The sequence below is a fragment of the Rutidosis leptorrhynchoides genome, chromosome 11 (genome assembly GCF_046630445.1).
Source record: "Rutidosis leptorrhynchoides isolate AG116_Rl617_1_P2 chromosome 11, CSIRO_AGI_Rlap_v1, whole genome shotgun sequence".
NCBI classification, from domain to species: Eukaryota; Viridiplantae; Streptophyta; class Magnoliopsida; order Asterales; family Asteraceae; genus Rutidosis; species Rutidosis leptorrhynchoides.
Genome location: NC_092343.1, coordinates 148134826 through 148150469, shown reverse-complemented (window position 1 = coordinate 148150469; position 15644 = coordinate 148134826). Strand labels below are relative to the sequence as shown.

At 37.7% G+C, this 15644-nt stretch overlaps 1 pseudogene; it reads right to left on the bottom strand.

Moving 5' to 3' along the window:
* The window catches only part of LOC139875049 (disease resistance protein RUN1-like), a 62370-nt pseudogene extending 47104 nt beyond the window's left edge, over window positions 1-15266 (bottom strand).
* Between the last annotated feature and the right edge of the window lie 378 nt (window positions 15267-15644).

Below are 15644 nucleotides of genomic sequence, written 5' to 3'. Positions count from 1 at the left end.
TCCATTGTTATCCTTTCCCACTTCCATTGTGGGATCTCCGGTTGCTGAAGTAAACCAGAAGGTCTCTGATGCTCGGCTTTAACCTTCGAGCAAGTCAAACACTTACCAACATAAGTCGCAACGTCCTTTTTAAGATTCGGCCACCAATACTGTTCTTTAAGGTCGTGGTACATCTTGCCCGCACCGGGGTGAATTGAATATCTCGATTTTTGTGCTTCATCAAGTATCAGGTTCGTAGATCTCCATAATAAGGTACCCAAATTCTTCCGGCATAACATCGGAGTCCAGACTCCCTAACCTCGAATCGAGAGACAAGTATGTTCAAATGTTCATGAGATATATTCTCCTCCTTGAGAGCCTCAACTTGGGCTACTCTGATCTGGCTGTTGAGGTTCGAATGGATGGTGATGTTCAGAGCCCTAACACGAAGAGGTGCCGTCCTCTCCTTTCGGCTTAAAGCGTCAGCTACAACATTGGCCTTGCCAGGGTGATAACGGAGTTCACAATCGTAGTCGTTGAGCATCTCGATCCATCGACGTTGTCTCATATTCAGTTGCTTCTGATCAAAGATGTGCTGGAGACTCTTGTGATCGGTGAAGATAGTGTTCTTAGTTCCATACAAATAGTGTCTCCACAATTTAAGTGCAAAGACAACGGCTCCAAGTTCAAGATCATGTGTAGTGTAGTTCCGCTCGTGAATCTTCAATTGTCGAGAAGCATAGGCAATAACCTTTGATCGTTGCATCAGTACACAACCAAAACCACTCTTCGATGCATCACAATAAACAACGAAATCGTAACTGCCTTCGGGAAGCGATAGAATAGGTGTGGAGGTTAACTTTTCTTCAAAGTTTGGAATGCTGATTCTTGTGCAGGTTCCCAAATGAACTTCTTGCCCTTGTGAGTCAGTGCGGTCAAAGGACGCGTAATCAGAGAAAATCCTTCGATGAATCTTCGGTAATAACCGGCGAGACCTAGGAATTGGCGAATATGCGTTGGAGTAGTGGGGGTCTCCCACTTTCTGATGGCTTCAATCTTGGAGGGATCAACTTTGATACCCTGGTCGCTTACAACATGACCCAAAAATTGTACTTCCTTTAACCAAAATTCACACTTGGAGAATTTGGCGTAAAGTTGCTCTTGTCTTAAGAGTTCAAGCACTAATCGGAGGTGTTGCTCATGTTCTTCTTCGCTCTTAGAGAAGATGAGGATATCATCTATGAAGACGATAACAAACTTGTCCAAGTAAGGCTTGCAGACACGATTCATGAGGTCCATGAACACGGCAGGTGCATTTGTCAAACCGAATGGCATCACGAGAAACTCATAATGACCATAACGGGTCCTGAATGCAGTTTTCATCACGTCACTTTCCTTCACCCTCACAAGTTGGGGTTATCGCGTGCATCCCTTGCATTAACATTAAAAGCTCTACCACGGGGTGGTCCTCCGTCTTTTCGCTTGTTTGGGCACGCATTTCTGAAATGGCCCATCTATCCACATTCGTAGCACTTCTTCGGTCCATTGGTGTTTGGCTTCCCATTCAAAGTAGTGACCTTGCAGTCCTTCCCGATGTGCCCAGCCCGTTGGCACTTCTCACAGACAACATTGCAATACCCAGTGTGGTGTTTGTAACACCTCTTGCATTGAGGTAGGGTTCCCTTGTAGTTCGGGTTGGAGTTGGTGTTGTTGTTGGGATTAGGGTTTCCACCGTTGTTGTGCCTCTTGGCGGGGGTTTGATCGTAGTTTCTCCCCCTGTTGTTATTGTTGTTGTTGTTGTGGTTGTTGTGGTTGTTGTCCCATTTCCTCTTTTCACTACTACCGGCTTCAAACTTAGCCTTCTCCGGCTCGTCAAGGATGATTTGATTCAGGAGAGTATGCGCCATGCGCATTGCTTCGGGGACATTCGGTGGCTTGGATGAGGTAACATTACCCTTGATGGACTTAGGAAGTCCCGAGAAGTATTTCTCCAAGCGCTTAAATTCGGGGGTGACCATGGTCGGACACATCAGTGCTAACTCCAAAAACCTACGATTGTAACTGTTAAGATCGTTTCCCACGGCTTTCAACTGCATAAATTCGATCTCCATCTTTTGTATTTCGGTCCTTGGACAGTATTCCTCAATCATAGCACACTTAAACTCTTCCCAAGGCGTAGCATACGCCTCATCAATCCCTTTTGCTTGAGCTAACGTGTTCCACCACGTTAGCGTGCCGTCAGATAGCGTGCAAGATTCAAACTTGGTCTTATTATCCTCCGAACAGTTGCTAACTCGAAATACTGATTCAAGTTTCTCGAACCATCTGGTGAGACCAACTGGTCCCTCGGTGCCGCTGAGGTTATGCGGTTTGCAGCTCTGGAATTCCTTGTAAGTACACCCATTTCGAACGGGTGGGATAACTGGTGGTGGTGGCGGTGGAGCTTCGAGATTTCTTTCTGCTAGGGCTGCAGCGACCCGTTCGTTGATCATGTCCTCAATCTGGGCGGCGGTTGGTGTGGATCTTCCGTTAGCCATGGTATTCTAAACAATAATTTTGACCCAAGTCAAAATCCAGCATGCAAGTAGTAATAATACAGTATATAGTGACCAACATGGAATCAAAACATCACATGTTATTAAATAATGCATCTAGGTACAAATACCACAGAATCATCGTACAGCAATGTAAATAGAACATCGTGCGAGAATTAAATAACGCAAAGTTCCATTCATTAATAATAATAAGTTTCATACATCTGAATAAGTTCGTACAATACATATGAAATACATGAAACTATAGCTAGATTACATCATGAAATCTAAATACAAAGTCCTACGGTGAAGGCGGGTGAACTGCTCCTCGAGCCAACTGCTCCTCGAGCTCAGTGACTCGAGCTCGGAGAGTCTCAATCTCCCTCATCAGTTCCTCGTTAGGGGAGCTGGTGGGGCAGGCGGTGCAGGTGGGGCGGGTGGTGCGGGTGGTGCCGTTGGTGCTGATGTAGATGGTCCGGCTCCGGATGTAGACGGTACGTCTCTAGATGTAAGCGGTCCGTATCTAAATCTAGGTGGTACGGTTCCAGGAATAGTCAATACGTAACGGGGAACCTTACGTATCTGTGGGTCGGCAGGGTATGGCACAACTCGTTTACGAGCAGTAACCCTATGACGATGGCAAAAAGCGTCAGTAAAAGCACGACCTCCATTCACCCCTTGAATGACGGTGCCGTCGAAACGGTACCGCTTCCTCGGTGGGGTGGAGGGTGCCTGAATAGGTCTATCAGCAGGATCCTCATCATCGCTGGAGTCGTCTGATGATGAAGAATCGGCGGATGATGAGTCATCCGAATCGTGTGGTGGTGACACTGGTGGCTGAGCTGGTAATCCGAAGCGTCCGAAGGCGGCCAACATCTGTCTGTGTCTGCCTGGCGGAATCACGACTAAACGTCCGTCGGGAGTGCGTCAGCAAGGCATGCGCATGTGGTTACGAAACGGCCCTTCCCCGAACTCTGCGGGGATCTCAATACCACCAATGCGGGGCTGTGACCTCGAGGGTCCGGGAGCGGACACTGGGGCAGGTGCACTAGTACCATCTCCGGAAGTGGAAGCGCCGGGATCACTTGTGGGTGTCGGGGCCGGTGTATCGGCAGTAGCAGCAGCAGGTGTAGTAGTAGGTAGGGCGACGGGGTCTGAGTCTGTACTGCCCAAAATGCCAGCAGGTGGAACATCCGACATCTGAACAAGGAAAAATAAATTTTCCATGTCAGTATGTCATAAAGCAAGCAAATAATAGGCCAACAGTTTAAATCATGTATAACAGTAACTAGCATGGCAATAACAGTAATTCGTATGAAAGTAGCATGCAATCGAAAGCAAGTAGCATCATGCAGTACTGAAATCATGTAATAGCATATGGCATATAGCAGTAACAGTAAGCAGCAGCATGCAGCAAGTTCAGCAGAAACACGTAAACTAGCAAGTTGTAGATTAGTCCTATTAGTGAATCCTACTCGGGTCGGTCTTAGACTCACTAATGCAACCTAATTCCCTACAACCAATGCTCTGATACCAAATGTGATGCCCCGTACAAAAATATCGTGTACGAATCATCAACAACAGGATCATTACAAGGTTAAGTACTATATGCTATAATTAAAGAAGTTGCATTCACGATAAAAAGGTGATGTCATAACCGACATCAAATGTTTTACATTTCAAAAGCATGCTTCACTAAGTAGAAGCAAATAATAAGTGTATGTGACCACAATGGTCGTTACAAGTCATAGTTCAAAAGTACGAATGTTTGAATGCAAAGATAAGTAGTCATGCGATAACAACTCTAAGCAGCGGGTTCTACAGCACGACTAGTACACAGCGGAAGCAACCTCAAGCACCTAAGAAATACATGCTTAAAAATGTCAACACAACGGTTGGTGAGCTATAGTTTAAGTATAATAGTATGTAAGGTAGGCCACGAGATTTCAGTGCTACAAAGAGCGTTTCAAAATAGTATGATAAAGTATATGTTAACCGTGGGCACTTGGTAACTAACTTAACGTTTATAGCCCCTGAAAGTACAATTAGCAAGTGCGTATGTCTACGAAGTATTAAACACTCATTAAATGCTAGCGCTACTAGCCCGAGTGGGGATGTCAAACACTATGGATCCATATCTAAGATTCGCGTTCACGGTTCAAAAACCAATGATTAAACGTTACCGAGCTAAAGGGAATGTTTATGCCGTTGTATAACCCACACATATATAAGTTTAAGTACTCGTGCCTAGTATGTAAAACATAAAATCCGCATGTATTCTCAGTTCCCAAAATAAGTTAAAGTAAAAAGGGAATGCTATAACTCACAATGATAATGTAGTCGTAAAGTCGGTCCGGTAAAGGTGTGCAAGTAAACGGTCCGAAAGTCCTCAACCTAAGTCAAATAGTACTAAGTCAGTAAATCGTCTTAATAGGTTTAAAAGTATGTATTTAAGGTCTTAAGGGTCATCATCATTCATCATTAAACAAAAGGCGTAAGGTAGGATTCGTTTATGAAAGTAGTTTAAAACAAAGTCTGATTTCAGTCAGTCACCACGGCCTCTACCCTTACTGAATTAAGGTGAGACCAGTGGACATGGCTCCTTATGTGAGTCCCTTAAGTGTGGTAAAATTTACAGAAGCAAACTCGTCTTGGTTTGACCGTGGCGATGGTCTAAGTGCGAGTAGGTCAGAAATTTCTGCACAACGTTAAAGGACATAGTAACGATCGGAGGGCCATAAATCCTAAACCGTAACTCGGATTGAGACGAGTCCTATATGAAAAGTTATCTACCCGAAAAGTTCTATCTAAAAATGAAGGTTAGAACAGCCCAGGTCTACTGGTCTGTTCCAGAAGCATCAGGTCAGTAGGTTTTGGACAGAAGCAGTGAGTTTAAAAGGGTTCCGGTGGTCTTGGTGCTTGATGTTCATCATGGTTCTCATCCTTGATGCATATAGCTTCAAGTGTACAACTCATTGATGTATCTACATCATCTTAACCAAGTCTTGACCATCATAACCCTAGTGCAAGTCTAAGACATGAAGCACAACTCACTTAAGAGTTGTATGAAGTTTGATGAACCATAGTTACATCAAAGTCTTAGATCTAACACATACATGAACTTTAAAAGAAATATTGAACTATAAACTTGAAAGTTAACTAACTAATCAAGATCATAAGTAGTAGAACATAGTTCTTAGTTTGATCTTGAAGATCCAAGACTCAAAAGTCTAGATCCAAAGTTATATTTAAAGAAAACTTATTTGTGTGTTCTTGAACTTCCAAGGTTAACTTAATTTGTTCAAGAGATATGAGATCAAGACTAACTTGTAGTACTTGACCATATAAACTAACTACATGAAATTAAAGTGCATAATAATGAAGAAGTAACTAAGTAAACAAGAAAAGGTTCATGGTTGTTCATACTTTAAAGATTCAAACCAAGGTTTGATCTTTAGAAAGTAAACTTTAAAGTTTACTTCATGAACTTCAAGTATGTCTTTCAACCATGAACTTTATAAACTTTGAACAAGTATTTAGTGGAGATCATAAACTAGAGAGTTTATGTCTTGTATGTTCTTGAAGATTCAAGATAAAAGAAGAATTAAACTAAGAAGTTTGATTCTTGAAAACATGCAAGTAAATAAAGATAATAACAACTAGTAATCAACACAAGTAACAAAAGATTATAACAATCAAAGAATGATGATGATTTAAGGGTGCTAGAAATCGGTTTTGTTTGAAGAAAAGAAGAGAAGTTTAAAGCTTGCTACTTACAACTTGAGAGAGAAATGAGAGAAGGAGTTTGAGAGCAAATGAATGTGTGTGAAAATGAGAGGATTTGTGAGTGAAGTAGTAAACAAGAAAATGAAACAAAACACTCCTAAAGGGAGCTTAGGGGCTGCAGTTTTTCAGCAGAAAATGGGGGGAAGGGAGAAGTTTTGTGGTCACTAGAATGTAAAGCTTCATAAAGGTGGTTAATGAATGGTCATGCATGGGGATAACAAGCTAACTAGATTCTTTCAAGTATTAAACTAAGTAGTCTCCATCTAATTGATACTTACAAGTGTAGGACAAGGGCTAACTAAGTCCATTAATAATGTAGGGTGGGCTTGGAAGTCCAATAACATGAGTCCATTACACTAACAAAGCCCAAGTTCAAATAAATCACAAGTTAAACCAATTAAAGCCCAAGTAACTAACTAATAGCCTTAGTTAATTAAAATGATTAATAAATTTAATCATGAATGTAAATAATATCTAAAAATATTATTCGTGAAAGTTCTGGGTGTCACAAAGACGTTTCGGGCCATTAAAGTCAAGTTCGGACAATCATGGCAACATGTAAATGTAATAACGTACATTCGTTTAATCACACGTATTAATAATAATAATTATTAATAAATAAATGTTGGAAATTCCAGGGTCGTTACAGCATGTCCTGTTTGTGAGAAAAATACTCACTCGATATGGTTGAAAAATTGTAGGAAACCAGCATTTATGGGACATAGAAGAGAGCTTGCTGTGAATCACCCTTATCGCTCAAAAAATGACTTATTTGATGGTACTGTAGAGAAAAGCGTTCTACCGCCACGATCGGATGGAAAAACTATTTTCAAAATGGTTAGGAAGGTAAAAGTTGTGTTGGGAAAAACCGGTAATGGTCCGCCGAAAGGGATGTGGAAAAAAAATCCATATTTTGGGAATTACCGTATTAGAAGCATCTGCGCGTCCGCCATTGTCTAGATGTTATGCATATCGAGAAAAATGTTTGTGAAAGTTTGGTGGGGTTACTGTTGAACATTCCTGAAAAAACAAAAGACGGAATTAAGGTTCGAAAGGACATGGAACTAATGAATATCAGACCTGAGTTAACACCTAAACCAATACCAGGAAGGATCACCAAGTTTCTTCCCCCAGCTTGTTACACCATGTCGAAGGACGAGAAAACAAAATTTTGCGAATGTTTATATGGTGTTAAGGTTCCATCAGGTTATTCGTCTAACATTAGGAAATTGGTTTCGATGAAAGATTTGAAGTTATCCGGCATGAAGTCACATGACTGTCATGTACTAATGACTCAGATGATTCCTATTGCAATTCGTGGAATTTTACCTGACCGCATACGACACACAATAACAAAACTATGCTTATTTTTCAACATGATTCATTCGAAGGTGATTGATCCTGAGGTTTTGAAAGAATATCAAAGAGATATTATACTCACTCTTTGTGAACTTGAGATGTATTTTCCACCTTCGTTCTTTGATGTCATGGTTCACTTGGTTTCTCACATTGTCGGAGAAATCAGGGAATCCGGTCCAGTTTTCTTACGCTACATGTATCCATTTGAAAGATATATGAGTATATTAAAAGGGTATGTAAGGAACCACAATCGACCAGAAGGTAGTATCGTCGAAGGATATGCTTCCGAAGAGGTCATCGACTTCTGCACAGACTATATGGATGGGATCAGAAGTGTCGGGATTCCATTAAGTCGACATGAAGGTAGACTATCTGGCCAAGGGATAATTGGGCGCGATTTGGGGTATCCAAAAAATGTTGGCGATATACATGACGCACATTTTACTGTGTTACAACACACTACAGCTATTGATCCGTACATACAGGAGCACGAGTCGTACTTGAAACGAGAGAACCGTCAATGGAATGCAAAATGGTTGGCTAAAGCACACAAAGACAAATTTTCAGAATGGTTGAAAGATAAAGTTAGGAGCACACTTCCAGATGTTGATAAAAGAGTACAGGTTTTAGCATTCGGTCCCAGACAAGTGATAAGATATCAAGGCTATGAGATTAATGGGTATACATTTCACACCAAAACACAAGATGATAAGGGTAGGACACAAAATAGCGGAGTGACGGTCATAGCGTCTCAGACTGAAGTAACCATTGTCAATCGTGAAGAAAGATTAAGGATCGCTAAAAACTCATATTACGGTGTCATTGAAGAAATCTGGGAATTAGAATACGGCGGTTCGGTCTTTGTACCCTTGTTTAGGTGTATGTGGGCTGATAATCAAAAAGGAGTTAAAATTGATGAAGATGGTTTTACGACAGTGAATCTATCCACTAATGGTTATCCGACAGAACCATTCGTTTTAGCAACACTAGTTACCCAAGTATTTTATATTGAAGACCCGAAGGAAAGCCGGTGGCACGTGGTACAATTTGGAAAACGACGAATTGTTGGTGTTGAAGATGTTGTCGATGAGGAAGAATACGACCAATTTGACGAGTTACCTCCCTTTTCAGTCGGTGTTGCACCTATGAATGAAGTTAATGAAAATGATACAATTTATTTCAGAGAAGACCACCGTGAGGGAGACGAGGTCGAAGATACATAAAAATTTATTATTGATATTTTTATTATGAAGTTGTGGGTATTTTTTTAATTATTGAATTTCGATTTTTTAAATTTTTTATACACACAAGATTTATTGTGTTAATATCTAATACTTTTTGATATTATTTTTTATAGAGTAAGCTTTTATTCTTATTTTAATGAAATCTATTATTATTATAATTTTTAATAATATTAGTATTATTTTCTTAATCATGTAATTAAACCAATTAACATTGAAATTAAGATTGGTAATTGTTGCCCGCTAAATAATTCATCATCTACCGCCAAATTATTAAAATCTATTCAAATAATCCAAATCTAATACACGATTAGATAAAACCAGCTCAGATCAACTTTCTTCTCGTAACCGCCATCGAACAACACAACTTCAACCCTAATACCCCAAGCTTCGATCGAAAACCCCTAAATCATTTACTACAATAATCGGATGCTTCAACATATTTGAATTCGTAATTAAACAATTGGAATTCTTCATTAACCTATTTCCCTGCTTCAATTCGAACCAATTGCATAAAATCGACAATATCTGTTTCAATCATTTATCATGGTACGTGTATTAATTGCTTATAGTATATGTATATATAGCTAATTAGGATATATGTAGTTATACATATAGAGAATTATGAATTATAATTTATGAATATTGTGTCTGTTCAGTTATAAGTGCAAATGTTAGTAAAATTATGTACAGTTAATTATGAATATGAATTACGAATTATGAATATTGTGTACATAATTATGAATCAAATGGTTTTGTACAAAATTATGAATTATAAGTTATAAATATTGTGAATTACGAATTATGAATACTGTGTCTGTATGAAATGATGATTTATTGAATATTGTGTCTGTACAGAATTATGAATTATGAGTATTGTGACTGTAAAGTTATTTGAAAATGTTATTAATGTTACATTTGTATTTACTAATGTGTATGGTGTACATAATCAAAATAATAACAGTGCAATTGATATGGGTGTTGTTGCCCAACAACCACAAAGGAATAACAGGACAAAGAGAGGTGTTAACAAATTAAAAACACCAGTGGTTCCGATTGAGATAGAGTTTAACAAATTCAGGGAAGCCATTGGAGCAAATCAAAAGATTTTTTCCACAAATATAGGTGTTATAACTAAGCGAAGGATTGATTTTCTTGTAGATGATTGGCAACTAAAACCTCAAAAGGAGAAAGATGCATTATGGTTGGAAATCAAGGTAACCAATTAGTGATTTTAGTGTATGTAATCGTTATTTATTTTCTGTATCAACTAAGTTTAATTCAACAGGAAACACATTTCATCCGAGATGATTTTGCAAAGATAAAAACACTTCATCACTGCAACGGGGCATTTAAGAGATTTAGGTACAAGTTACGCAAGTATATGGATAATAATCTGCTTCCTTATGAAGAAGTTGAAGATTACTTTTTCATTAGCCCGGATAAATGGAGAACGTTTTGTCAACTAGAAAATACACAAGCAAAAAGGGTTAGTTTCATTCATTGAACGTCTAACGGTTTTGTATTTAGATTGTGCTATTTTAACTGATGTGTTCTGTAATCATATGTAACATGTTAAGGATCTGCGAGAAAAAGGGAGGGAAAACGCGTTGGTACAAAAAAAGGATGATTATGCCCGTGTTGGTCGGTCAGGATATCGTGGCCATGAAAAAAATGGGAGCTGGAAAAAAATGATCCTAACAAGGGTATGATATACCATGAAATCAGTAATCCCGCTGCAAGGAATTATGTTTTGGGCAGGATGAGGCCAGATAAAGAAGTGAAGACGAAATCTCCCGCGATAAATTCGACGCGTATAGATAAAATTGTATTAGAATTTAATTTGTATTAATTTATATTCTTATAATTAAGTATTTAAATTACATGTATGACATAAACTTTTTTGTTGATTTGTTTCAGGTTAGGACAGATAAAGAGGGTGGGGATGCGATGTTAGAACATGTAGGGAAAGAACATGGAGGTAGAACTAGGGGTCTTAGTAGAATGCTAGGCTATAGCACGGGCCTACAACGAAAAAGACAAAAGGTAGAACAAGTATTTACAGTGGAAACTATAAAGGCAATAGTAGGCGAGCGTATAGAAGAGCGTAGAACAAAAGAAAATTCCGGATCACATGCTGACTCAGAGATACAGATGCCACTAATGTACGCACAAGTAGTAGACGAACAAGTGATGGGGCATGATGAGGTAGTTGATAACAATCAAGATCTGAAAGAACAAATGAGAGTAGAGGAAATGCGTAGAGAGGATGAAAGGCGGATAGAGGAGGAAAAAATGATGGCGGATGAAAGGCATAGAGAGGAGGACAGTCGGATAGAGTTACAAAAGAGTAGGGAGGAGGAAAGGCGTAGAGAGGAGGAACAGAGGAGACAGGTTGAACAGCGAAGAGTGGTTGAACAGCAAAGGGTGACGAAACAACATAATGTGGAGGGACTAGCCATGCAAAATCAAGGGTCTCGTGATTCGAGGGATCGGACAAAATACAAATCGCTGTTAAATTTGCAAACCACACAGGTAATTGGCAGTTTTTCATTCACTTAAAATTGGATTACAAAGTAATAAATACATTTCTTGTTTTGCTGATGTTTTTAGGAGCCGGTTGTAGTCTTCTTATTTGACCCAGATCGTATAGACCATATTGTATGTGCTAAGGGTACGATATACCCAACCAACGAAGATACAGAAGTAGATGGGGAAAAAGTGTTACCTTTTTACATGAAGGTTAAAATAACAAAAGTTCTTAAGGATTACATGTCCATGAGAATTCCAATACCGCTAAAAGGCGTTTCAAAAAATTCGAAGAAGGAGATGTTAAAGGATGTGGTAGGATCACATGTTCAATGGCCTGTTATGAAACTGGCTCCCTTCGATCGTACTTTGCAAGAAAGTAATGGGAAAATAACAGGGTTGACACCACAATCAGTGATTGAATTGCAACAAATAAAGGTTATTGTTCTTACTCTCCAATTATTGTAAAAAAAAATTTACTCATTATTCTTCTATGTGATACATAACTTTATACTTTTAACTGTAAATGTAATTTTTCCTTATTCATGTTCACTATAGACGCATACAGAAATCATGTTGCTGAATCCCAAAAGTACAGAACCTGTACCGTGTGCTAGGGGGATTTTGTATGGAAATGACCATACCGTATTACATGGACAACGTATGTTACCAGGATACATGAAGGTGTCAGTAAAATATGTCTTGCCTCGCTATGAATCCGTGTTGCTTCCAATACCAGATAAAGATTTTGAGCTTAATACATTGAAGGAAGCTGAAGGGGCTTTCATACCATGGCCTGTCTTGAGAATGCGTCTGTTAAATAAAAAGGTACCTACATAATTGCTTATTTTTAGAATTTCCTAAAATGATAAATCACTAACATACAACAGTAACTACAAAACTAGTATGATTATTAACTATTTTTTAATGTAAATATTATATTTGTTAACAGGAGTGTGAAACAAAATCAAACACTAGTGAATTACAAAACAAAAATGATAAAAATGTTGCTCCAAGTAATAAGCAGATGGATATAAGTGCTGCTCCTATTAGTAAGCAGGTATATGTTCAACGAAGTACTTACCATATATAATTCAACTTACAAAATTATATTAATATATAAGAAAATTTTGATGATGTGGTGTTCAGGTTGTTGCAAATAACCAACCAATAACAGATTTACATAAAAAGAAAAAACAAGAAGTGCTTAACCAGCTGATCATATTGGAGAATGCCATACCCGCGAGACCAATTGTACAAGAAGTGTATACTAGATGGATGACTAGAGGAGATCCTACATCCGGATGTACACTTAATACCCCTCCTGGTGTGTTTGCAGGCGTAACAGGTAATTTGGTAACTACGATTGATGTTGATGACATCATGGCATTTTGGAAAAAGGGTTGGATGGATTGCAGCATTATATTTTCCTTCATGATGTAAGTACATTTATGTTATCTTTTGCACATGCTTTCATATTCATATAGGTTACATTGACAGTAACATGTTTTCATATGTATCATATTTTACTTATGCACATGTTTGACTATAGTTTAAGTTGAACGGTAACATCATATGGCCTTTTACTTCATATTTGTCAGGGGTCTACACAACTTTATGAAAATAGCCTTTACCAAACCATATGGGTTAATTAACCCTTATTCGATCCAAGGCAATTTGATCGAATCTGGCAAAAATGATGTGATAGACTACTTGAAGACCGCCTTCAAATCCACTTATGATTATTTCTTCGCACCATATGTTCATAAGTAAGTAAATCTTCATATTATATCATTAATAATATATATAACAATGCTTATATATATTTTATCTTCTAAATGAACGTTGTTATTGTTTTTCTAGAGGCCACTGGGTGTTGTTTTTTGTATCGCTAAAAGAGAACAAAGGAATTATACTTGATTCACTGAATAGGAAACAACAGAAGACGATAAACAATTATTTACTGACAGATTGTATAAATCAGTAAGACTGCTTTGTTTATTTTAATTAATTATTTATATAAATATTATTTTAAATAACAGTATTCTGCATTAACTGTTAATTATTTGTATTTTTATCTAATTTTCAATAGGGCTAGGGGTCCTTTGAAATGGGAAGTGGTTAAGGTTTGTACATACATCTCATAGTCTTATCTTAATGTTGAGGTTCATATGTTTATGTTAATGTTATTGTATACGTTTTACATGTTAAACGCGTTTGCACTTGTCATGCAGTGCAATCAACAACCAGGCAGTTGGGAGTGCGGTTACTATGTCCTCAGTTGGATGTATTCGATCGCAAGTGGTGGTATAAAGAGAGAATTTCGTATTGACGAAGTAAGTTGTTGGTATTGTGAAAAATTACTAAATTATATCTGTTTGTATATTTTTAAATAAAACTTATACTTTATTATATATGTTAATAAAAAAATATATAATAAAGTATATATTGGGAATCTTTTTGAAATCTACAGCTTTCATGGGATGAACGTTGCCTTTCTACCATCGATCTAGACGATATTTTTGAAAGATGGCATTTGTGGAGTCCTTTTTGATCTCAACAAGGTATGTTATAATGGTTGTATAATTATAAGTTAAATTAACTTGTTGTATTACTATTTGCACTGATCAAGAATCATTATGCATATCAAGTTTGCATTAATTGATGTCATATTCGGATGTTTATGTAGGTTTATAGCCGAATGACAAACTTGGATGCTTACAAAATGGGCCGAATGCTAGTTGGGCGTGATATATAATTGGTGCAAAGACCTTCGGATTTTCTATGTTTAAAGTATATTAACGATAGATATATTTTGTATTATATTTTGTTAGATATAGGTACAAATCAAATACATTATGTGAATTGTATAGTTGAGTGTGGTGTAACAATTTTAATTTGTTTATACATTTATTTATAATCTTAATAATTTTTTCAGTTAAACCACTTTTACAGCACATTTTAATTGCCACCAGAAAATTACCTAGCTAACACGTCTAATTGGTAACTTGCAAACACGTCTAATTGCTAACACGTTTATTTGCTAACACGTCTAATTGATAGTCTGTTATATTTGGCGTGAAATTTTGAATGGTAGTTAATATTAGCGGCTATTTAAAAATTTAATATTATATTCTGATATTTAAAATATTTGGGAAAAAAATGGCGGGTACCAGTTAATAAGGGACACGACTAATTGGGTTTTCAAATTCATCAACAACACGTCTAGTTATTACTAACAACACGACTAATTACACTAACGGAACACGTCCAAATGGCTTTTGACCACGTCTATTTGAAGTAATGGAACACGTCTAACTGACATAACGGACCACGTCTAATTGAGATAACGGAACACGTCAAACTACCTACCGTCTAACCTCTGTGTGACCACGTCTATTTGTTGATTATTAGACCAGTGCAAGGAACCGGTGTAAATGGCAATATCAATTAGAGCTGTGCCATTTAGACGTGTCATTCAACACGTCTACATGGGCTTTTAGACACGTCCAAATAGGCCGTTCTGTAGTAGTGTCTTGTTTCGGTGAAGGATCAATGCGAGTTCATCTAAACACCACGTTGACGAAGCGTAATTCTTAGACAACACAATAACAGAAGCCCTGGAGGATATAATTGCATCCTCCAATTCCGGTTTCAAATATAACCCGGTATGAATCTCTTCGTTGTCCAAAAAGGTTTTGAGATTAGCATTTATAAGGGCATTGTGGAGGTGATTAGTGAAGTTATTACGGGTATCAGCACCTCGGAAACTTAGAAAAACATCATACTCTTTATTACCAGATGGAGATGATTCTGAAATTTCAGAGAGGTTAACCATTAGTAAAATGTAAAAGGTAATAGTGATTTGTGAGATGAGAAAAAAAGTAGGATATGGTTTGTATTAGATTCGCTCAAGTAAGAAGTACCATTTTCATGAGGAAGTTGCTAGGAAACTTACAAAAATAATAATGTCAAATTAATTTAACACGTTAATTGTGTCCTTTTTTCACATGGCTTCTACGACATTTGCAGCTCTCAACCAGTCTTATGAGTGCTTATGGGTCCCGGGTCCTGTCTTGATCAAAAGATGTGGATACTTGTCATTTTCTAGATTCAAATGGTTAGATGTAATTTATAATTACTTACATGTTTACATATACTTCAATGATTATTCTAGATGTCAACAGTAAAACTAAAATATGTCAACAGACTCGTC